Below are 23,108 nucleotides of genomic sequence, written 5' to 3'. Positions count from 1 at the left end.
TTTTATGGTATGTGAATTATGTATCTTAATTTAAAAATAAGAGTATTTGCTAACCTCAAGGAGAGATTAATATAGGTGCCAGTGGAAGAAAGACAAGGCAAAATAAAGACAAAGGCATGCAGAAAATGGTTTTTCTGTGATGTCTCTCTCTCCTTTCCGTAACTCCCAGCCAGGACTCCTTTGGCTGGGTTTCCAAGTGCCTTTGACAAACCACCAGCTCAGGGCTTCTTTCCCCCAGCCACCACCCCCTAACCTTGTTGCCAGGCTACGGAAATCCAGAGCACTGCTTGAGAAAGGAAAGCCAAGGACAGAACAGAGCCCTGGGGAGGAGCTCGTGGTGGCCAAGCCGAAGGAGGCAGGGAATTCCGGTGGCCCAGAGCCCTGGCAGAGGCTGCCACTGCGTTGAGCCTGTCACTTTGTTGAGTTTCGCGGTGTCGCTGTGCTTGGAAAGACAATTTCCTTTCAGCAGCGCTGATATGGACTTTGGATGATCTTGCCTGCTTCTTCATTTCTCTCTTTCTCATGAAAGCCTTTCTCTTCTCGGTAAGTAATTGTTCCTATTCTGTGTCCTCAGTGAGCATGGGGAAGAGTGGCCAGTTTGTGGCACATTTTTTCTGCGATGCAGCCCAGAGGCCTTGATGTCCTATGGCACTGCGCTTTGGCAAAGGCATGTTCTTACAATCAGCTCGTCCATGCTCTTGTCTGGGAGTGGGTATGGGCACACAAACACACGGAGCTCCATGACTTCACTCCTAGCCACTGTCATAGGGAACCACAATTTGTTAAATGCATGAGGAAACACAGTATTAAAAAAAATATTTCCAGCTGGGCGTGGTGATTCACGCCTGTAATCCCAGCACTTTGGGAGGCTGAGGCGGGTAGATCACCTGAGGTCAGGAGTTCGAGACCAGCTGACCAACATGGTGAAACCTCATGTCTACTAAGAATACAAAAATTAGGGCGCAGTGGTGCATGCCTGTAGTCCAGCTACTTGAGAGGCTGAGACAGGAGAATCGCTTGAACCTGGGAGGTGGAGGCTGCAGTGAGCCGAGATCACACTACTGCACTCCAGCCTGGGCGACAGAGCGAGACTCTGTCTCGGTAAAAAAAAAAAAAAAAATCTTTCTCTGTAAAAATTATCCTGATCTAAAATATGATACACGTGTGTGTGTGTGTATGTGTGTGTGTGTGTGTGTGTGTGTGACTTAGGCTGTCAGAAATCTTGAAAGGTCATACAAAAAGGCATACGGAAAGAAGCCCAGCGAGAAGAGTTTTCCTGCTGATGAAGACAGAAAAGGCACTGCAGCAGATCCTGCTGGGACAGGTAGCAACTATTCGTGTGATTGCTAACAAATTGAATTTGCGGCATCTTTGGTGTTTCTGTATTTGATGTCCTCGGTTCATTGGACAACAGAGCCATTATTGGTGGCAGGAAATATCACTGTACATTTATACTGAAAGTCTGTAGTTCTGGCAAAATTAAAACTTTGAGAACATAAAGTTGCAAATTCTAATAACACTTTTTAAAAGTCAGTTTTCTTTCACATGAATGCATGTGAAAAATTCACGCAGCTTTTTGTCATCCAAGGTCCCAGGGAGAGAGCACGAGCGTTGAACCTGCACCAGCAGCCCGGGCGAGGCGGCTCCTTGTGCTAGGGCGCCCTCTAGAGCCGGAGAGCGGAAGCGGCGCGGGCGGCGGGCGGCGGGCGGCGCCTCTGCACCCAAGAAGCGCTTACCCCCAAAACATATGCTGGGCCCCAGGTGCCAGCCCTGGGTAACCAGCACGAATGAACAGAGATACCCCAGGCTGTGTACATCCTTGGTGATCCCCTAGATTCATCCGTTGAGTTTTAAAACCGAGAAATTTGATATCCAGAGAAGAAAGACCCTTTTGAGGCCAGGATTCCATGGGAAGAAAACCCTCTCCCCCACCCCTTAATACCCACCCTCCCCAGCCAACAGGACCCTTGGGGAAGAAAACCCTCTCCCCCACCCCTCATACCTCCCCCCAGATCCCCCATCCCCTCAGGGGAAGGAAGACCCTCTCCCCCACCCCCTCGCGAGCCCCCCTCCCACCCCAGACGACAGGATCCTTGGGGAGGAAGACCCTCTTTCCTACCCTTCACGACCACCCCCCACTCCCCGGCCCCAGCCAACAGGACAGATGAGGTGCAGGCAGGCTCATGGGTTCGGTGGAGGGAGTTTGGGATCACCCCAAAGCTTTTTCCATTTTTGGGGTCAGCAGCCTGGCTGGTGGCCAGAACCAGCCAGTTCTGTGAGAACACTGGAGGCATGAGCAGCCCCTGCTGAGCAAGTGGCAGCAGCCTGGCCAGGGAGGCGTGGGTGTCACCACTGAACCCCTGCTGAGCAAGTGGCAGCAGCCTGGCCAGGGAGGCGTGGGTGTCACAAGTGAAGGGCCCAGTGGGGCCGGGGGCTGTGACCACATGTGGAGGGTCAGGGCCTGGGTGCGGGGCCTGGGCCGGGGGCTTCCTTTCTTGGGGCTGAGGTTTGCTCATCTGTGAGTCAGGCTGAGGCACCCATGCCTTGGGGTGGCCTTGAGGTTAAGGGGTCTGTCTGTGTGAAACGCTCAGGGCTGGGCTTGCCCTCAGCACACTCAACAGGTGACAGAGACCATGACCATGATGTCGGACCTGTCAGCCGCCCTTACAGGTGAGCACATCGCACATCCAGGGGGAGCTGGTGATGACATCACCTGGTCCTCACCTGAAGCAGCTGAACCTCTGAGACCCTGGGCAGCACTGTTCACGCTTCCTTTATTTTCCGTACCTCACTGCTGCCTGAAGCCCCAAATATACAGCTTGGGTAAACCATTTCCCCTGAATTGTGTTCACAGATTAAAAGATGCTAATGGAAGATCCAGAAATTTCTAAGAAATATAAAAAACCAATATGTCAATATTGGAAACCATATTGGCCCCTGACACAGCTCAATGCCACACACTTGTTCCTCTGCCCCCCCCCAATATACAAACATGTACATACACACACAAGCAGACACATAAGTACACACAAACATTTGGGAACATGCACAAAGACATGCAGATACACACACGTATACAGACACACATGAGCATACACAAAAACACAGGCACACATGAGCACACACAGAGACACACATTACACACAGACACACAAGAGCATGCACAAAGACACAGGCACATGAGTGCACACACAGACACACACACATGAATGAGAAGACAGCAAAAACATGACCAGTCACGAGAAAAGATTCAGTGGTATAGAATAGGGGAATTCATCTGAAATTTCAGAATAAATATACCATATATAACAAGTTTACTTTTTAAGACAGCAGAAAAAAGAAGACCTAATCCATAGTCCCAAACAGGTGTGAGAGATTATTTCAGCTAACACAGGAGAGCATGCTGAGATGGGTGAAGATTGACTTTGGATTAAAAACATGATTTCATTTTTAAAAGCAATAGAAACAAAATGACAGCTACATTTGCCCTTCAATCTAGCAACCCTATCTGCTAGAAATCTATCTAAACCTTACACCGGCATAAGCACAGAGCGATCTGGGCACAGTGTTGTTAATTACAGCATTATTTGTGATAACACAAGATCAAAACCACCAAAATGTCCATGAGTAGTGGGCTGACTATGAAGCCACAAGAAGAGGAAGATCTCTGTGGACTGATATGTCAAGATCTGCGGGATATCATATCCGGGAGGGAAAAATCAAGGGGCAGAACAGAAGAAATAGATGGCTGTGTCTTGTGTCATATATGTGGGGAAATAAGAATATGTGTGTATATATTAGCAAAAAGAAGGATAAAGCCTAGGCCAGGTGCAGTGGCTCACACCTGTATTCCCAGCACTTTGGAAGGCCAAGGTGGGAGGATCCCTTGAGTCTGGGAAGTTGAGGCTGCAGTGAGCCATAATTATACCACTGCACTCCAGCCTGGGCCACAAAGCAAGACCCTGTCTCTCTCTCTCTCTCTCTCTCTCTCTCCCGCTCTCTCTCCCTCTCTCTCTCCCTCTCTCTCTCTCTCTCTATATATATATTTTTAAAGATAAACCAGAAACTAACAAAGATGGTTACAAACAGCGAACCCTAGGGGGAAAATGATGGCATGAAAGTGACAGTTCAATCATTAACCCTCTAATCCTCTTTGATTTTTGTACCGTTCAATTAAATCATACAGAAAACGGTTTATACAATTGAAAACTGTAATGTGTGAACCTAATTGTATATCAAATTGGTAACGTAACCACATACAGAAAACAACCATTTCTTGGTCTTTAAAACACAGTATTTTTATTTACTTTATTTACATGCTTAGTGAAATACAGTGTAAGTACAAAAGAAATTTAAAAATCTTAAACTGAATTTAGCAATTTGTCAGTAATAATATTAGAATTATTGTTTTGAAATTATTTTATGTATAAGATAAAATAAGTAATTTTGAATGCTCTTATAAACCAAGGTTTTTAGTGTGAGAAAAGAATACAAGTACAAAATAAAAGTCCATGCAAAATTTTACAATGTTATGTTTGCACTGAAAATATTAATATGAACTCATGCTTTATTTGTAAGATATATTTTCTAACTTGAAATATATCTACTGAAAGAGCCTAGAAGCTCTGACACCAGTAGCACTGAGCACCCATTCTCACACCCAGATTTGATCACTAATGTTATTCTCACTAAAAGGAACAAGAACCCTACAGCAGATTGAATTTTGTTGTTGTTGTTGTTGTTTTGTGTGTTGTTTTTCTTTTTTTTTTTTTGAAACAGAGTCTTCCTCTGTCCCCCAGGCTGGAGTGCAATGGCATGATCTCAGCTCACTGCAACCTCTGCCTCCCGGGTCCAAGCGATTGTCCTGCCGCAGCCTCCCGAGTAGCTGGGATTACAGGTGCCCGCCACCACACCTGGCTAATTTTTTTGTATTTTTAGTAGAGACGGGGTTTTCACCATGTTGGCCAGGCTGGTCTTGAACTCCTGACCTGAGGTGATCCGTCCACCTCGGCCTCCCAAAATGCTGGGATTACAGGCGAGAGCCACCGCACCCGGCCCAGATTGAGTTTTGGCCAAAGTTCTTTCCCCATCCCTGCACCCATCGCCCTTGCCATCTTCTGTGCAGACCCTCCCACTGAAGGTGACGTGGTTTTCTCAGTATTTGGCTCTGTGGAGTCTTGGCAGACACACTGGGCATCCTTGCGTGTGGCAGATGCACCTGACAGCTGTAACGGAAGTGTGCCCTGAGACCCGCCCGGTGGTTTAAAAAGAGCGTGTGTTCAGAGTCCCCAGCTAAGGAATCCAGGAGTGGCCAACCTGGAGATCCACTCTTCATCCATGAAGGGATCTGAACCCCTGGCCCAGCCCTTGGAGCGCAGGCTGTACCAGGGGATCAAGGCCCTTTGTTTTGGGTCAGATGGAGGCTGCTAGCTGGAGGGTGCAAAGGGAAAATGCTGTGTAAACGGCACGCTCTTTACAAACAGTAGTGGTTTTCCCGTCCGGCAGCCGCCACTGCATGTGTCTCCCATGCTGGCTCCAGGTCTCCTGTGGGCCTCTTGGACGTGGCACCACCCCTGTTGGAGCCCACAGGAGCTCAGCACAGTGATTGGGGGGCTAGGCAGGAGGTGGGAAGAAGCCCCGTGCCTGCTGAGCCCATGGGATGCACCGAAGCGGGGTGGAGATCTGTGGGGCAATCCCAGGTGGGCCCTCCACACCAATGTGGGGTCGGTAGCTGCTATCCTTGATGGATGGGGCCCATGCCTGAGTAGGGAGATGCCCCTAAAACACCAGAGGGTCTGGAAGAGCGGCTGCAGGGTGTGGATCTGACTAAGTGAAAGTCAGGCCCCCCAGCCATGGCCCCTGAGGTCAGCGGCCACTGAGGTCAGCACAGCGCAGGCGGGTTCCTCAGCTACAGGGCCACTATGACTAGAAAGACGGGTGAGACTTGCTGGGGCTGAGATCCTGGAGACCTTACTCCTCTGCCTGCTGGCACAGGATGACAAAACAGACACCCTGGCTTGTTGCATGCCCATTGGAATAGTCACTGGCCACCACGTCAACTGGTCAGGGCTATTATTACTAAATCGTCCTGAAGCCCTAAGTTCCGGGATTCCATGGAGGGCTCTAGCATGGAGAAGAGTGAAGACTGGGATGAGCCCATAGGTGTTCCTCTCCTCTCTGCGCCACCAGCAGGCACCACCAAGATAAAGGCAGACCAACTGCACCTGCAGGGAGCAGCCCCCAAGATTTGCCCCTGCCTGCAAGATGGCAGCTTGGGCCAACACTGCTGTAGAATGGATGGAGCTGAGAAATGGGTTCAGACAGAAGGGCAGAGAGTTGGTCATGGGGTGGCTTCTCTGTCTACGGGAACAGATGGAGGTTATTGTCCTCTGCTGGGTTGAGATGAGTGAAATGGCATCGACCACAGGCCACCTTGCCCTGAGGCAGCACCTCTGTGGCACCAGTAATGAGGATCGGGCCATCCCCCACCTCGGCTGGGTGGTTGGTGGCTGCAAGGCAGCCTGGCCACATAAGGGGGACATCCCATGTCTCCTTTTCGATGGCAGACTATGGAGAATTTCAGGACAGCCCCTAGGAATTGGGGACTTAGCCCCCTGTATGTGCTGAACCTTGTTGGGGTCCCAATGACGAGCTTCTCACTGACCGCATGAAAGACACCATCCTAAAGTGTGTACTCAACCAATGGATGGTGCGCTGGTGTCTGTCCTGAGCCCCATCCTGACCCAGTGTCTCGGGGTGGGAGGTGGGGTCCAAGTGGCCACTGACTTAGGGGAAATGGAGAAACTGTGTGGGTGAGGGGTGTGTGTTGCTGGCACAAAAGACAAGTGACCTGAAGGGAAGGAGATGGCCGAGGAGCCCATCAAGGCGACCCACTGACAAATGTAGCATGACCTGGTAGTGTCAGGGACATCTACTGTGAAAACAGATAAACGGCCTAGTGCTGTTCCAGTCAGACTGTGGCAGAAGCTCAGGCCAGGGCAATGCTTCACTAAGGAGCCTTGGTTTCAGCCCACACCCCTCCTACAGAGGCACGGCCGGCACCAACCTCTCTAGACAAGGATGAAGGCCAAGGCCATGGAATCCCAATAAGAGCAATACAGCTCTTCATCAGAACCGTATCCAGAATCCTCCTGCTTCTCATCCCTGTCCCCGAAGCCCCTGGTCCGGGCCACAGCCCCTCCCACCTGGACAAGTCCGGGTCCCCATCACCACTCTCTGCCCACCTGTGCATACCTGTCTCCTCTCAGCACAGCATCAGGCTCAGTCTGGGCCGTCCCTCCTCCATCCTCCTGTCCTCCCTGCTCACCCCTCTGACCTCCTTGCTGCTTCCTGAGGATGGAGTCAGGGTCCAGGGCAGGGCCTCTGCCCTCGAGGGCCCTTCCTGGGGAGCACTCTTCCCTCAGAGGCCCTGTCAGAGGCATTTGAACCAGAGCGACTCCATCTTGAGTAGGGGCTTGGTAAAATAAGGGTGAGACCTACTGCATACCCAGTAAGTTAGACATTCTAAGTCACGGGATGAGATAAGAGGTCAGTATAAGGCACAGGTCATAAAGACCTTGCCGATAAAACTGGTTGCAGTAGAGGAGAGCCCAAATCCCACCAAAACCAAGATGGCGATAAGAGTGAGCTCTGGTCGTCCTTGATGCTACGCTCCCACCAGCGCCATGACAGTTTATGGTCTGAAAAAGGGAAGCATGAATAATCCACTCCTTGTTTAGCATATCATCAAAAAATAACCATAAAAATGAGCAACAAGCAGCTCTCGGGGTTGCTCTGCCTATGGAGTGGCTGCTTCTTTATTCCTTTCCTTTTTAATAAACTTGCTTTCACTTTACTGTCTGAACTCGCCCTGGATTCTTTCTTACGCAAGATCCAAAATCCCTCTCTTGGGGTCCGGATCGGGACCCCTTTCTGGTAAGAGCCCCCTCCTCCTGCCCACTTCATCTGGGCTCACCTGCCACCAGCCCCCATCCCCTTCGCAGCTGCCCCACGCTGCCCACTCCTGGACCCCTCTCCCACCTGCCTGGCTTTGTCATCGCACAGGTCACCTCCTTCCAGACCATGGCAGCTAAATCTTAGACCTCTTTACTGTTTCTCCCACCGAAGCTCCAGGGCCAAGGAGTCCACTGTTCACCCACATTTCCTAAAAGCCCAGAACAGCACCTGCACACAGGAGGCATTTAATACATGTTTTTGGGTGAAAGAACGATGGATGAATAAATAAAAAGCAACTCGGGTTTCTCTAAGTGTGTCCACAGCTTACTGCATGGGTCTGTGTTTGAATGCCGTTCCCTACAAAAAAGACAAGAAACCAGCACTGGGGCTTGAAAAGATAGATTTCCTTCACCTCCAAGCCTTCACCCACCTTCACCTGATGACAGGTTTCACCCTGCACAGCTTGATAAGCCTTTGGAAACAAGCTTCCTGCTGGTGTTGAATGAGCACAACTTCTTTATCCAATGTGTGGTAAAAGCTCTAGTTTGCTGTCCCCCTTTTTCGGAACAAGCGACGTTTTAGAGCATCTGAGGATCAAAACCGATGCTTTAGAGCAGCGGGTCTCAAGGTGTGGTCTTGGACCCGCGTCACCCGGCGACTTGTGAGAAATGCACATCCCTGGGCCCCACAGAGCTGTGGCCTCAGGCAGGGTGGGGCCTCGAAAACTGTTGTCACAAGCCCCCCAGGTGATTGATGCCCACTCAAGTTGAAGAACCAGAGCTCCTGGGGGAGAGGAGGAGGGGGCTAAACAAACACAGTCACCTGAAGACTTGGAAGGAGATGTTTACACCTTTCCAAAAACTCATTGATGTGGAGATAATTCCGTAAATCACTTGCTCCAGACCCATCTGGAAGTCCAGCCCAGACTCCATTCCCAGGCACAGGGACGTCCCACCTCCCCGGGTACTGCCCCTTCCATAGGCACCTTGATGAGATTAAAAAATACGCCAAAAACCTTTCTGTTGACAATACTCAGTGTCAAATACCGCTGTCCTCGCGGGAGGCGTATTTGCATTCGATTAATATGTGCATAAAATGTTGTCCTTGTCTGAGCCCAAATACACAAATTGGAAAATCAAAGCGGGCCCCTTCACACCTTTTGCTGGCTTCATCCTGAACATTTATTTGTTTTAAAACAACTTCCTCAGCGAATTTCCTTTCTAAAAGAAGCTCCTCTCCATTTTAAAGGGAAATTACCCCTCCTTCTCCTTCTCCTCAACCAATTTCTGACAGTGACCCCTTAATGAGAGCCAGCGAGGTTGCAACTGGCATTTTCTCCATCTTCCGTTTTAAAGTCATGGGTGAGGCTTTTAGGAAATATTCTCAAGGAGATTCAGATGGCTTCAAAGAACTGGCATTTTGTATGGAATTTATACTAATGTCCAACTAATGCTTTTGTGGTGTGTGTAAGGCAAATAATTATTGAAATGCAGTAGACTTTGACTCATGTTCCTATGAGGAAATTATAGAATGATCTCTAATAAAATACTTAAAGGCATTAAAGAATACATGTTCTACTCCAAATAGCATTTCATCATTAATGCAGAATTTTAACTAGTACCTACTAAGAGCAAAAATAGGAAAAATGTCAACTTCTAATGAAAAGATTTGAAGTGTTTGATAATGTCTAGCAACTATTGGTGGTAACTAATTTTTGATGTCTCCAGGGCACCAAAATTGTTTTTATGGTTTTTTGACAAAACTTTTCTGTCTCTGAGACTGATTCATTGAGCATCTTAAAGGCTATCATTTACATAGTGACTTCATTTTTCTCATGACCAAAGATGTGGAAATAGCAAAATGTGACCAATTTTATTATTAAACAGACTTTAGAAATGATTTCATCCAACCCTGTGTCTTCCCAACAAGGGAAAGGGGAGATGTTTGTGAGAATGCGCCCTGTGCCCGGCGCCCAGGATGGGTGGGCACCATTCCGGCCCCTAATGCCTTTCCACCGTTTTCTGTCTGTCTGAATGAGATGCTTCAGAAATAATTTTTTGTAACACTTTTTAACACCTTGGAATCATTAAAGGAATCTGTTTTCTTGCTAATTATAAATAAATGGAGTCAAAGTCTAAGGCCCTTTTACTATATTTTCAGTGTTTACCATAATTTGGGGTGTTGCTCCCTACTTTATGCTAGTCTAAGGCTCAACCTGCATTCACTTCTAGGTCCATCATGCACACTTTAAAGTCTATGTTACCTGGCCTGTGGAAGGGAGATCTGAATTTTAGTATCCTAAATGTTAGGCTTCCTCTGGCTCTTCCCCCACTCCGGCTTTGGTTTCCTCTTTTTAGGAGCTGTGTGTGTTGAGTTCAGAGCAGAGAGGCCTGGAGGGGCCCACCTGGCGGTCTCACTTGCTAGAGGTTTTCTTACATTAACCTTCTTGTGGCATGACGTCATCTTGCCGGATTTTCATGTCATTTTCCTAGGCCCAAAAGCTAAGGAATTTAGTCAGTGATGGGCAGAGAAAGCATCTGCCTTCAAACGCATTGTTGAAATTGACTTTTGAGGAATTGGACAGATTTTATATAGTTATGTTCACAATAAATAGAATGAATTTTCAAGTTAGAAAATGACTCACCTGGCTGGGTGCGGTGGCTCACGCCTGTAATCCCAGCATTTTGGGAAGCCGAGGTGAGTGGATCACCTGAGTTAGGAGTTCGAGACCAGCCTGTCCAACATAGTGAAACCCTGTCTCTACTAAAAATACAAAATTAGCCAGGCGTGGTGACACATGCCTGTAATCCCAGCTACTTGGGAGGCTGAGGCAGAAGAATCGCTTGAACCTAGGAGGCAGAGGTTGCAGTGAGCCGAGATCATGCCACTGCACTCCAGCCTGGGTGACAAGAGCAAAAAAATTCCATTTCCAAAAAAAAAGAAAATGACTCACCTTGTGTTTAAACACCTTATTTAATGCTGGAGGAATGTAAGGAGTATTAGAAGGTAATGGATTTGAAGGGCCTTATAAGGAAACAGGAAGAGAGAAGAATTTTTCCATGAGGAAATAATTTTCATTTTACAGTTAGAAGAATTAACACCTAGACAAATGAAGTGACTTACTCAGGACAAGGCTCCTACCCCTGGGGCTCAGAAGTACTTGGGAATTACTTCCAAGACATATAAACAATATCGAGCTTTGGGTTTATTTTATTAGTTAATTATACTTATGACAGGAATATAGTTTAGGCTTTTAGTAAATGTATGCTGTGTTGAATTAGTTGAACTTTAAAAATGGATTACTTTCTCAAGTGTATTTTATTAATCTTTCTCTCAATTGCCATTTTAACCAGAGACTTACAATGTAATTACATTTTTAAAGGATATGGTTGTGTTTTATTGCACCTTGAATTGCTAAATTTAAATTCGTTTTCGCTTTTTCATGCTTTTGATTTTTTCTTCATCTAAAGGATCTAGACCCACATTTACCCAAATTAGTGGGCATTAATGTCAAGTGGACTGTTGAAACAGCAGAGTAAAAAAAGTATAATTCAGAGGACTCACATGCAGAGTGGAAACACCCAACCTCCCTGTCCTCCTCAAGCCCCTAACATGTAGGCTCTGCTACCACGGGTTTCAAAACTGGGCCCACAGATGTGTTTCAGGGGTAACAATATTTTGGAGGAAAAATTCAAAGCCCTTTTTTTTTTTCCTGTTCAAGTAGCTATGAACATGTAAGCCACTGATTTTTCTCATCCGGGGAACACCGATGATGACATTTGTCACCGATGATGACATTTGTTGAGTTGTAAATCTCTGGGTTAGACCAAAGGATGAGACCAGTGCAGAACAAGGTACTTAAAGCGTTGACCACAGGCCTAGTCAGGGAGGCAGCAGCCCATCTCTCCAAGGACTGCCAAGGGCAGGTGTATCAGGCTCTACCGTCCTTCCACATGAAACTTGGCATGACCAGTACTTTGAAGCCTGAACGAAAGACGACAGATCCAGCCAGCCTTGGTCTATAGAATCGTGCCTTTCCCCACCTCCATCCACCAGGAAAGAGGAGCCTGATTTAGGATCCCCTGTTTGAAGTCTGAAGAGGGCAGATTCCAATCTTCCCCATTTTCAAAATCACAAACTTGCCTTTGCTGCAGAATTAGAGCTCTACAAATTCGCTCTCTCAGAGTTGATAACTGCCAAGATAAAATGGTTAACTTGAAGAATTTTAATAGAATAAATGTTAATTGTTTAGTAGGAACCAAGACACAAGTGAAAGTGCTAGCATTTGGCAGACTTTGATGGATTTGAAAATCCTATCATTTATTGTTTTTAGCAAACATTTTCCATTAATGACCATACTTGAAGACATTTATATCAAATAGATAATTAATAAAAGTATATACATAGCAGCAATGCTAAAGTGATTATAACTAAATAATTAGTTCTGGTGCCAGAAATAATTTAACTTTTTAAAAAACTAATAGCAAATTCTATTTGTTTTGCTACTTTGCATACATTAGGTGGACAATAAATAATGGTTTGTTGTGGGCTGTGCTTTAAAACACCAAAATAACTAATTATTTGATTAAAGTGGTGCTTTGTCTCAGGAAACCTAGTATACAATTTCCTGAGTCCTTGAACTCAATGGAGAAGACCATAGCATGTACAATTACACTGTTTCCTAAACAGGGTGACCAGAGTCCGATCAAGACAACCTATCTCAGTTTGTGAGCATCATTATTTTTTAATACTCTCAGTAGAGTGTGTTTTGCAATTCACAGTGACATTAAATCTCCATTGGTTATTTGCACAAATGATTGCATGTGATGTATGCATATGTATGTATACATGTGCATATGTGTCTATATATCTTTTAAAATTATACCAAAAACAAAGAACAAGGTCAACTCTCTTCATTCCATCATGAGTGCATTACTGAAGCATTTATAGTATCTCTCCTATATAGAAGTGAACTACTCAGTAACCTCAGCTATTCAAGACTTCACAGATAACAAGAAATAAGGAAAATGATCTTAAGAATCAAAATAGATGTCACAGAGCCCATGAACTAAATAGTCATAATTGTTGAAATCTTGATAATAATAGAATAGCAAGCGCTTATATAGGATTTACTGTGGGCAGCCTGCCTCCAAATGCTTTATACGGATCAGCTAATTTAGTCTTCACAAAAACCATGTAAGCTAGGCATTATTAGTATCAACTCCATTTTGCAGATGATGAAAATTGAGGTATAAAGAAGTCAAGTAACTTGTTACAGTCTTGTAGCCTGTCAAGCGGTAGAGCTGGCATTTGAACCCGGCAGGTGGCTGCAGGTTTTTAGCTCCCAGACACTTTTCTCTGGCCTTTTAGCCTCTCAAATGGACTTTGTGTCACAGTACTTCTATACGTTCATGCATTTTCCTTGTAGGTGGGATAAATATTCATCTAAACTTTATGAGGCATTTTTCTATTTTCTTTACAGTTGACCAACCAAATATCTGATTTTTAAAAGTGTTGTTGTTTATAAATGATGGTCATTATAGTCATAGATTTTTCTTAAAAATCTCTAGTTTTCTCCCCAGTTCTAACAAGCATGGATATCTGTTTTCCTTGCACATGGCAGATCAGAAGTAGTGACTGAAACCCGGGAGTGAGGCAGTGAAACAGTCAGCCGCAAGAGTCTCAGGTCAGGGCAACGAGAGAGGGAGAAGGCCCAGGCCTGCTAGTGCGGGCCTGGAGATTGTCACCACTATGAAACAGAGATGGGCTGCTGGTGGTCACTGGGATGTTGCAGAGTCCTCAAGAGCAGGTTTCCCTGGGGTGGAAATCTAGCAAGGCCCTGGGCAGGCTTACCAGGGGCCTCGTCTGCATCCCCTCAGAGGTCTCTGAGATAAGGAGGGATGAGGGAACCCAGGACTTCTGAGGACACCTGTGAAGAGGTCTCTGGTAGCAGGACCCCGATACCCCCAGGAACACCCTAAAGATATGCCCTTGACTTGTAGAACGGAGCCATCAGCAGTGGAAAGAGCACTTTTGATGTCTGATGGTATTAAAATACATTCCACCTTTGTTTCTTGGAACTTAAAGCAAATTCTTGTAGAGGACGGTAACTGAAAGAGCGGCCCCTTAGTTTGGAGATGGGGCCCTATCATGGTGGAATCTTCCCCAAGCCCTCCCACCTCCATTCCAGGAAGAGACAAGAGCTGGGGTGTCATCCAGCAGGAAGAATGGGGGCGCTGCTCCCCTTCTGCTTGAGCCTGAGTCGGCAGGCTTGCTGTGGCTGCGGGGATGACAGCTGCACCTCCTGCACAAAGCAGGATCATGGCCACAGCAGTGGGGACCTAGACAGCTGGGGCCACTAGACCAGGCCACCAGACAGACAGAGGGCTGGAGAAATGCAGAGGTGGCAGCAACACACACAGGCAGGCAGGCAGGCATCAGGGTCTGTCAGCAAGAGAATATAAGATGCTCATGGCAGTAGAAGTGGGCCCCAGGAGCGGCCCAGCAGTTCCTGGATTGGTTCTGCAGACCTGAAGCTCTCCCAGGTCCGTGATGAGCTCAGGCCTTGGCCTTCCTCAGCTCTCCTCAGAGGTTTGACCACTTACTCTGTCAAATGAGGTAATGAAGGGGAACTGGCGACAGGTTTAGAATGTATTACACAGTAGGCCGTGAGCGGTGGCTCATGCCTGTAATCCCAGCACTTTAGGAGGCCAAGGCAGGCGGATCATGAGGTCAGGAGTTTGAGACCAGCCTGGCTGGTATGGTGAAACCCCATCTCTAGTAAAAATACAAAAATTAGATGGGAATGGTGGCGCACGCCTATAGTCCCAGCTACTTAGGAGGCTGAGGCAGAAGAATCACTTGAACCCAGGAGGCAGAGGTTGCAGTGAACTGAGATCATGCCACTGCACTCCAGCCTGGGTGACAGAGCAAGACTCCGTCTCAAAAAAAAAAAAAAAAAGAATGTATTATATAATAATAATTATCTATACGGAAATGTTACACTCAGGGCATGGGAATCAACTCCAGAAAGAAATCCAAAGTTCTAAAAGTATAAGATATCATAAGCCTGGAATAGTGAAATGTGGGAGAGGAAGTGCTGAAGAATCAGGGCCTGCTCTCACATTTACGCTCTGGACACACTATGCGCTAATCACAAGCAAGGCCAATCGTGAAAAGCAGGGGTTTTTGAATGAAAAAATTCGTTCATCTCAACGGTGGAGATGTTCATTTTTGCTTATTGGAGATAAAATAATATAATCAGAGACATCATAGTTAAGCTTAACAAAATAACATTATTAAAAACTTTTATACACAATGAAAAGGAACTCTGTTTTGTAAGAGACAATGAAATCTGAAAACAATAAATGTAAAAAGATGATACAGGTTTACATCCAAAATGCACACGGATTGATATGAATGTATAGGCATGAACACATAACCCACACTTTGCTAAACAAGTACTCAAAGGATACTTACGCTTTACACATCAGCAGTAACCACGTATATTTATAGATTATGTGAAGCCTCATAACCTCTTCATGACGTAAAGGGCAGGTGTGACCATCCTCTTTCCACGCACTGGATACTGAGAAACAAGCTTGGTGCAGGCATCCTGGAAAGCAGTCTGGCTGTCATAATGGAAGCAGGGCCATTGTCCCTATGCTTTGGCTTCTTAGTGTTCTTTGAAAACTATAATCCAGGGGTATGGTGAAAATATTTGTACTAAAGCTATTTTTTTTTTTTTTGAGATGGAGTCTCGCTCTGTTGCCCAGGCTGGAGTTCAATGGTGTGATCTCGGCTCACTGCAAGCTCTGCCTCCCGGGTTGACACCATTCTCCTGCCTCAGCCCCCCGAGTAGCTGGGACTACAGGCACCCCGCCACCACGCCTGGCTGATTTTTTTTGTATTTTTAGTAGAGACGGGGTTTCACCATGTTAGCCAGGATGGTCTCAATCTCCTGATCTCGTGATCCGCCCGCTTCATCCTCCCAAAGTGCTGGGATTACAGGCGTGAACCACCGTGCCCGGCAGTACTAATGCTATTGATAACAGCCAAGTTAGCAATAACTCAAATGTGCAACCATTGAGAAATGCATGTATCACACTGCATTATGCTTATCTTTTCACATAATGTATGTCTCCTGGCTAGATGAAAATCTGGGGTTAGGAACCTTATCTCAGTTATTTTTATTTCCTTGGCATTTGACAGAATCTGGCACATAAACACTCAATCAATGTTTACCAAGAGGAAATTAGCTGAATTGAAGTAGGTAATTGGGTGTAACAATGTTACCATAATTATGTAAATTATTATGTGCTACATGGAAATATATATACAATATAATTAAAAAATCAAAACACCAAACAAAATGTGTGCAGCAATTCCTACTAGGTAAATTATAGATGTCTATCATGAGAGAAAGCATCATTTGTAATAATGATAAGACAAGTCTGGTTGGAATCACTGTGAGACCTTATTCTAGTTTTTTAACAAGTCTCAGTTTGTTCACCTGCGTAATTAAATATCTTCTTTGCAAGGCTGTGGTGACTATATATTGAATTAAACCCACATGGAGTATAGAACAGAGTTTGGCTTATAATGTGTAAAGTAGATAATTGTTAAGTAATAATGAAATAGATGTTCTAAAGAAAATAGAACCCAGCATGGAGCCTGGCACTCGGTAGGTGCTCAATAAATAGAAATCACTTTTGTTATTTTTAGAAATAGAGGGGGACATAGTGATGTTCAGAGTTAATGAGTTAGTCTAAAAGTGTATTTGTGTAAAATCAACTATAATAATACATGGTAAAAACAAACAAGTCAGAGAAGAAGGGAAGTAGGATACATTTTTGAAACTGTCAAAAAAAGTTTTAAAATTTATTTTTAAATCCTGCTACCCACATGTCTTAGTCCAGTTTGTGCTGCTATAAGAGAACACCTCAGACTGAGTAACTTACAAAGGCCAGGTATTTATTTCTCACAGTTCTGGGGCCTGATCAAGGCCCTGGCAGCTCAGACCTAGCCTCACTGCTTCCAATATGACACCTAAGATGCCGCATCCTCCAGAGGGGAGGAACGCCATGTCCTCGCATGGCAGAAGAGCAGGAGAGAGAGAGAGAGCAAGAGAGAACACCCACTCCCAACGGCCCTTTTTATAGGGGCATTGAACCATCATGAGGGCAGAGCTCTCATAACCTAAACACCTCCCATGAGGCCCCACCTCCCAACACTTTTGCACGGGCGACTAAGTCTCTAATTCATGAATTCTGAGGGGCACATTCAGACCTTGGTACCAGGCAACCCGACCATCCAGCCTGTCTCATTGCCCTAAACTTTAGGTTTGCTGAAGTTTTACTTTTAGATTTCTAGAGTAGAAAGGGACCTTATAAATTGCTGCTTATTTCATTTATACCTATTGCTTGAAAGAATTTGATGTGGCTTATAGTAAACACACACACACACAATCACACCTTTTTTTTTTTTTTTAGGAAAAGCAAATATAATTGAATGTTTAGGACAGAATATCAAATTATAGCTCATTCAGCAAATGTTCGCATCCTTAGCACGGTCAATCTTCGTTTGTATTAGGATACAAACGTCACAATAGCCAGTGTGCATACAGCACTTGCTATGGGGCAGGCACTGTTGTAAGCACTTTGTGGGGATCAATTCACCTGGCCAGCACCCCACTGTGGGATGGGTTCTATTGTTGTCGTTTCCAGTGTGCAGATGAGAAAAAGGAAGCACAAGAAGCTCATGTGACCTCTGCTGGGAGGCAGCAGGGCTGCCAGCTGAGCCCTATGGTCTGGTTAGAGGCCACGTTCCGAAACATCACAAGTTCTAAAATGCTGTGGGGACTTTCTCAGAAAGTTCAACCGAGTTAGGGACAGAGACACATGAACAAGCTTACTGTCTAAAACGTGCGGGGTGCGAAAGACACATGAACAAGCTTACTGTCTAAAACGTGCGGGGTGCGAAAGACACATGAACAAGCTTACTGTCTAAAACGTGCTGGGTGCGAAAGACACATGAACAAGCTTACTGTCTAAAACGTGCTGGGTGCGAAAGCAGAAATGTATCCGTGACCTTTTGGTGGAAATGAAGATGACGCTGTAAGACACTGGGCGGATGGGAGGCCGGGTGCTTTGCTCTCCGGGATCCTAAGTTGATAAAGAACAAAGTTTCAGGTTGGGCGCGGGAGCTCACGCTTGTAATCCCAGCACTTTGGGAGGCCAAGGCGGGTGGATCACCTGAGGTCGGGAGTTTTGAGACCAGCCTGGCCAACATGGAGAAATCCTGTCTGTACTAAAAATATAAAAATTAGCTGGGCGTGGTGCTGGGTGCCTGTAGTCTTAGTTACTAGGGAGGCTGAGGCAGAAGAATTGCTTGAACCTGGGAGGCAGAGGTTGCATGAGCCAAGATCTCGCCACTAGATTCCAGCCTGGGTGACAGAGCGAGACTCTGTCTCAATTAAAAAAAAAAAAAAGTTTCGAAAGCTTGGAGGAAGAAACAGCCACTTTAGTTTCCTGTCTTAGTCACCTCGGGCTACTGCGACATGTGACCGCAAACTGGGCGGAGGACAACCACAGAAGTTTATATCTCACAGTTTGGGTCCAGACATCCAGAACTGAGGCGTCGGCCTCTCCAGATAGCAAGAGATGGTGCGGTCAAGACAGCGTAAGCCCAGGAGCCCAGGTGACTGGGCTGTGTCTGCACAGCCTTTGGATAAGGCCTCAGAAAGATCATAGCCTCAGCATTCTGCCCCACCAAGGGTGCCTTAGAGAGGTCAAGGCTGAGCCTCATGGATCGAACCAGGGAGCCCCTGAGGAGCCGAAGGGTGTTGACTCCGAGTCACCTCAGCAGGACTCAAAGATAGAAAAGGGCTTGCCTCAGAAACATCGGCAGGTGAGGCCTTCGGCTCATGGAGTAGACCCAGGTGAAATCCATGAGAGACAAAGATTTTGAGGAAATCACTTTCACAGAAACACTGCCAGCCTGGGTGGGAAGGAACAGAGAGAGCACAGGATGAAAGGAGGCTGCCAGACTCCCCAGATTTTGCTGGCTGGAAGTAGGCTAAAAACTCCTCAGCTGCAAACATGGGCAACCTTTCCTTCCAAACAAGTGCAGTGTAGATGCGGGGACCAAGAGCCCAGACAGGGAATCCAGAAGCCAGGAGAATTCTCCCCAGCCCTGGAAACCTGACTGAGGACTCCCAACCTTTACTTTTCTGGATTTGGAATTGCTACACAGTCAAGATGCCTTTTATCTGCCATTTCCTCCCCTTGAAAACTGAAATGTCTACAGCTGCATCTGGTGCCTGCTCCACCACGGGACAGGTCACTAATCTCTTTAGCTTCCCGGGCCCATCCATGGAGAGGAATTGTGTCCCAGAACCTGAACCGAATGATTGCACCATGACCCTCCGCTGACCTTTGACCTGATTTAGATGTTGACATTTCAGGCTTTGAGCTGATGCCATGAAGCTCCGAAAATCTTAGGTACCTAGAGCAGGTGAATGACTTTTGCACATGCGAGGGAGGCAGGGGGGCGTATGGCAGACTCCCAGGTGCCTCCAGGTGTAACTGCCTTTTATGTAGTCATCTCCCCTGAGTCACAGAGAAGGACTGGTGACTGACTTCTAACCAATGGCTACAGCAAAGGTGATGGGATGTCACTCTGGGGATGACTCACATCACACAGGACTGTCTTTTGGGGAGACTCGCTGTCTCCCTCACTGGCTCTGAAGAAGCCAGCAGCTGCCACAGATCCTACAACTGAAAGGAGCTGAGTGTTACCAAACACATGCGAGCAGGGGCATGCACGCTCCCCCAGTCAGACTCCGCATGAGAACCCACCCTGGACATAACCTGGTGACCGCCTTGTGAGACCCCAGCAGGAGAGCCGGCAAGTCCGTCGCTGGACTCCTGACTCACGGATTCGTTGAGATAATAGGTGTGTGTTGTGTTACATTGCTGCAGTGGGGGAATTTCTACACAGCAATAGATAACTAATGCATGCAATTTATTCCTTTAACATAAGTAAAGAGTGTGATGCCAGTTAAGTAAAGATTTTAGTGGCCACACAATTATTGGTTTGCATCATTTTTATTAATTTGGGCATATCTGTATTAGTCAATTTCCATACTGCTATAAGGAACTACCTGAGACTGAATAATTTATAAAGGAAAGGGGTTTAATTGGCTCACAGTATAGCATGGCTGGGGAGGCCTCAGGAAACTTACAATCATGGTGGAAGGGGAAGCAAGGCACCTTCTTCACAAGGTGGCAGGAAGGAGAAGTACCCATTGAAGGGGGAAGAGCCCCTTATAAAACCAACAGATCTCGTGAGAACTCACTATCATGAGAACAGCATGCGGGAAACTCTCCCCATGATTCATTTACCTCCACCTGGTCTCTCCCTTGATATGTGAGGATTATGGGAATTACGGGGATTACAATTTAAGATGAGATTTGGGTGGGGACATAAAGCCTAACCATATCACTATCTTCCTTGTTGTTGTAGAGATGGTGTCTTGCTATGTTGCCTAGGCAGGTCTCAAATTGTGGGGCTCAAGTGATCCTCCTGTCTTGGCCTCCCAAACTGTTAGGATTACAAGTGTGGGCCACCACACCCAGCCTGAGCTTATCTTTAGAACATTTATAGCCCAGTTCACTAATAAAGAGATAAATGATACGACTTTAACACAATTTTTCATGTAGTAGTAATTTTTCCATATATTTTAGTCCTCAAGTTTTAGTTGTTACAATTTAGTAGATGAAACTTAACATAAAGCCTCATGATTGTAGTTCCAGCTACTCAGGAGGATGAGGTGGGAGGACAGCTTAAGTCCAAGAGCCCAGGAGCCTAGGGGTTCATGGCTGCAGTGAGCTCTGATCGTGACACTGCACTCTAGCCTGGATGACAGAGAGAGACCTGTCTATAAAAAAATTTGTTTTAATTAAAAAAATAAGAAAGACTTGTGGGATGCAAAAGTATTACTTATTATGCTTTCATTTTTTACCGTTTGCCAGACAGCTCCCTGCACTTTGCAGACTTTACCTTATTCCCTGAGCAATCCTGGGAGGAAGGTGTTATTACCAAGTCTCATCTACAGTTGAAACAACTGAGGCTTGGAGAATGTAGTAACTTGCCCGAAGGATAGAGCTTGATGTGAGCCCAAGTTAGATTCACCCAAAGCCTATGTCCTTTCCATATATTATGCTATTTATTTACTAAGTTTTTAAGCTTTAGAGGAAAAGATTATTTCCCCTCAGTTTTATTCGTTTATTCACTTTCAGCAACACATTTTCAAAATGAAGATCTTTACATCTTTTTAAATTATCATAATTATGTTGAACACGAGACAATATAAAGGCAAGCATTTTCTTTGTTCTTTCAGCTAATATTTTAGAGTTTATTAGTTAAATGTCATATAAATACAAAACTAATCACTTTTATATTGCTAGTATTTCTAGTTGTTTGCTTCTCTCTCTTCCTTCCTTCTTTTTTTTTTTTTTTTTTTTTGAGACAGGGTCTCACTCTGTCGCCCAGGTTAGAGCTCAGTGGCACAATCATAGCTCACGCAGTCTCGACCTCCTGAACTCGAAAGATCTTCCCCCTCAGCCTCCGAAGTAGCTGGGACCACAGGCACATGCCACCACATCTGAATAATTTTCTGAAATAAAAAATTTTTTTCTTGTAGAGATGGAGTGTCACAATGTTGCCAAGGCTGGTCTGGAACTCCTGGGCTCAAGTGATCCTCCTGCCTGGGCCTCCAAAAGTGTTGGGATTACAGGTATGAGCCAGCCAGCTACGTTATTTCTTATTGTTTCTATAAATATTTGTGTCACAAAGAACCTTGCATTTTATATTTATTCTGGATAAGAATGAGCTTCAATTAAATTAATGTTTACTGAGCAATTGCATTAATTCAACTTATTAAAGTCAAATTCAACTTTAGTAAGTTAAATTCAGTTAAATAAGTTAAAACTTTAATAAGTTCAACTTTAATAAGTTAATAAGGGGATAAATTAGATGTGAAGACTGGCTCAAATGAGAATAGGAGGTATGAACATTTACACAGTGGATGGTCAGAGAAACACTGAAGTGAATTTGTTCATAGATACCAAACAAGTTAGTGTCCCACAAGATGATAAGCCATAACCTTTAGGGTTATCTTTTCTCCTGGACAGAAATCTGCATCTCTAATAGATTAATGTCTGACATGTAACTTCCCATAAGTCCTTAATCTTTAATCAATAGTAAGCGATGAGTCCTACCAAATATATTCACCTATATAGAAAATCCACAGGTGCCTGCTAAACAATGCCTCTATCTGACATCAACAAGAATTGCCATCTATCTTTTTAACTTTTTTCAAGTTTTGGATAATTTGTCATAGTCTAAGAAATATCTCTAAAATAATTTTATATTTATAGATTTCTTTTTGAGTTCATATGGGAAGTATATTCATGTGAAAAAAAAAAAGAGTCAAAATGTGGTGACTGAATCTGGTATATAGAAGATCTTGTTCGCAGATACCATCATTTGTAACAGTTAAGAGTTAAAATTGCCCACAAGAATGAAATTTTCATTGTCTTCCAGTGGTTCTTGACTTTGACTTAGCTCTCAGTGAACTGTGAGCCCTGCAGAAATATTGAAGTGTGAAGTCATGGGTCCTGGGGAGAAGAGAGAAGTGGAGAAAATGGAACTTCTTTGAAGGTTGAGGTTCTGGTGCGACACATTCCGGGAAGTCAATGCAAGCAGTTCTTACTCGGGAAAATGCGAAAACCTCCCAAGGTTTCAACATGTTGGTTTAGAACTAAACCAACCAAAATGTTGGTTTAGAACTAAAAATATTGGCTTAAAACCAAAAATGTTTGTTTAGAATTAAAAATAATGGCCACTATATTGAATGCATGTGTTTTTCAGATTCCAGTTTAATTAAAATCAGTGAGACAGAGTGGTTTTATCATTGAACCTTAATCAAATTATTCTGACTCAATGTTCAGCGCACAACACTTGAAATATATCAATGAAGACATATTTGAATTAATTTTCACTGGGAAAGACAAACTGATAGAAACATAAAGGCACAAAAAACTAAACACACACACACACACACACCCCAGAAGAAAGTCACCTTAATG

The 23,108-nt window shown here is 45.1% G+C and overlaps 1 long non-coding RNA gene across 1 annotated transcript; it reads left to right on the top strand.

Moving 5' to 3' along the window:
• The first annotated feature begins 287 nt into the window (after window positions 1-287).
• LOC107975392 (uncharacterized) lies at window positions 288-22,905 on the top strand. The gene is made up of 3 exons (XR_008548734.1): window positions 288-543; window positions 21,662-21,754; window positions 22,564-22,905. It is a non-coding gene; the product is annotated as an uncharacterized LOC107975392 (long non-coding RNA).
• The last annotated feature ends 203 nt before the right edge of the window (window positions 22,906-23,108 follow it).

The sequence above is a fragment of the Pan troglodytes genome, chromosome 5, assembly GCF_028858775.2.
Source record: "Pan troglodytes isolate AG18354 chromosome 5, NHGRI_mPanTro3-v2.0_pri, whole genome shotgun sequence".
NCBI classification, from domain to species: Eukaryota; Metazoa; Chordata; class Mammalia; order Primates; family Hominidae; genus Pan; species Pan troglodytes.
The sequence above is the reverse complement of the archived record's forward strand: the minus strand, read 5'-3'. Positions and strand labels throughout refer to the sequence as shown.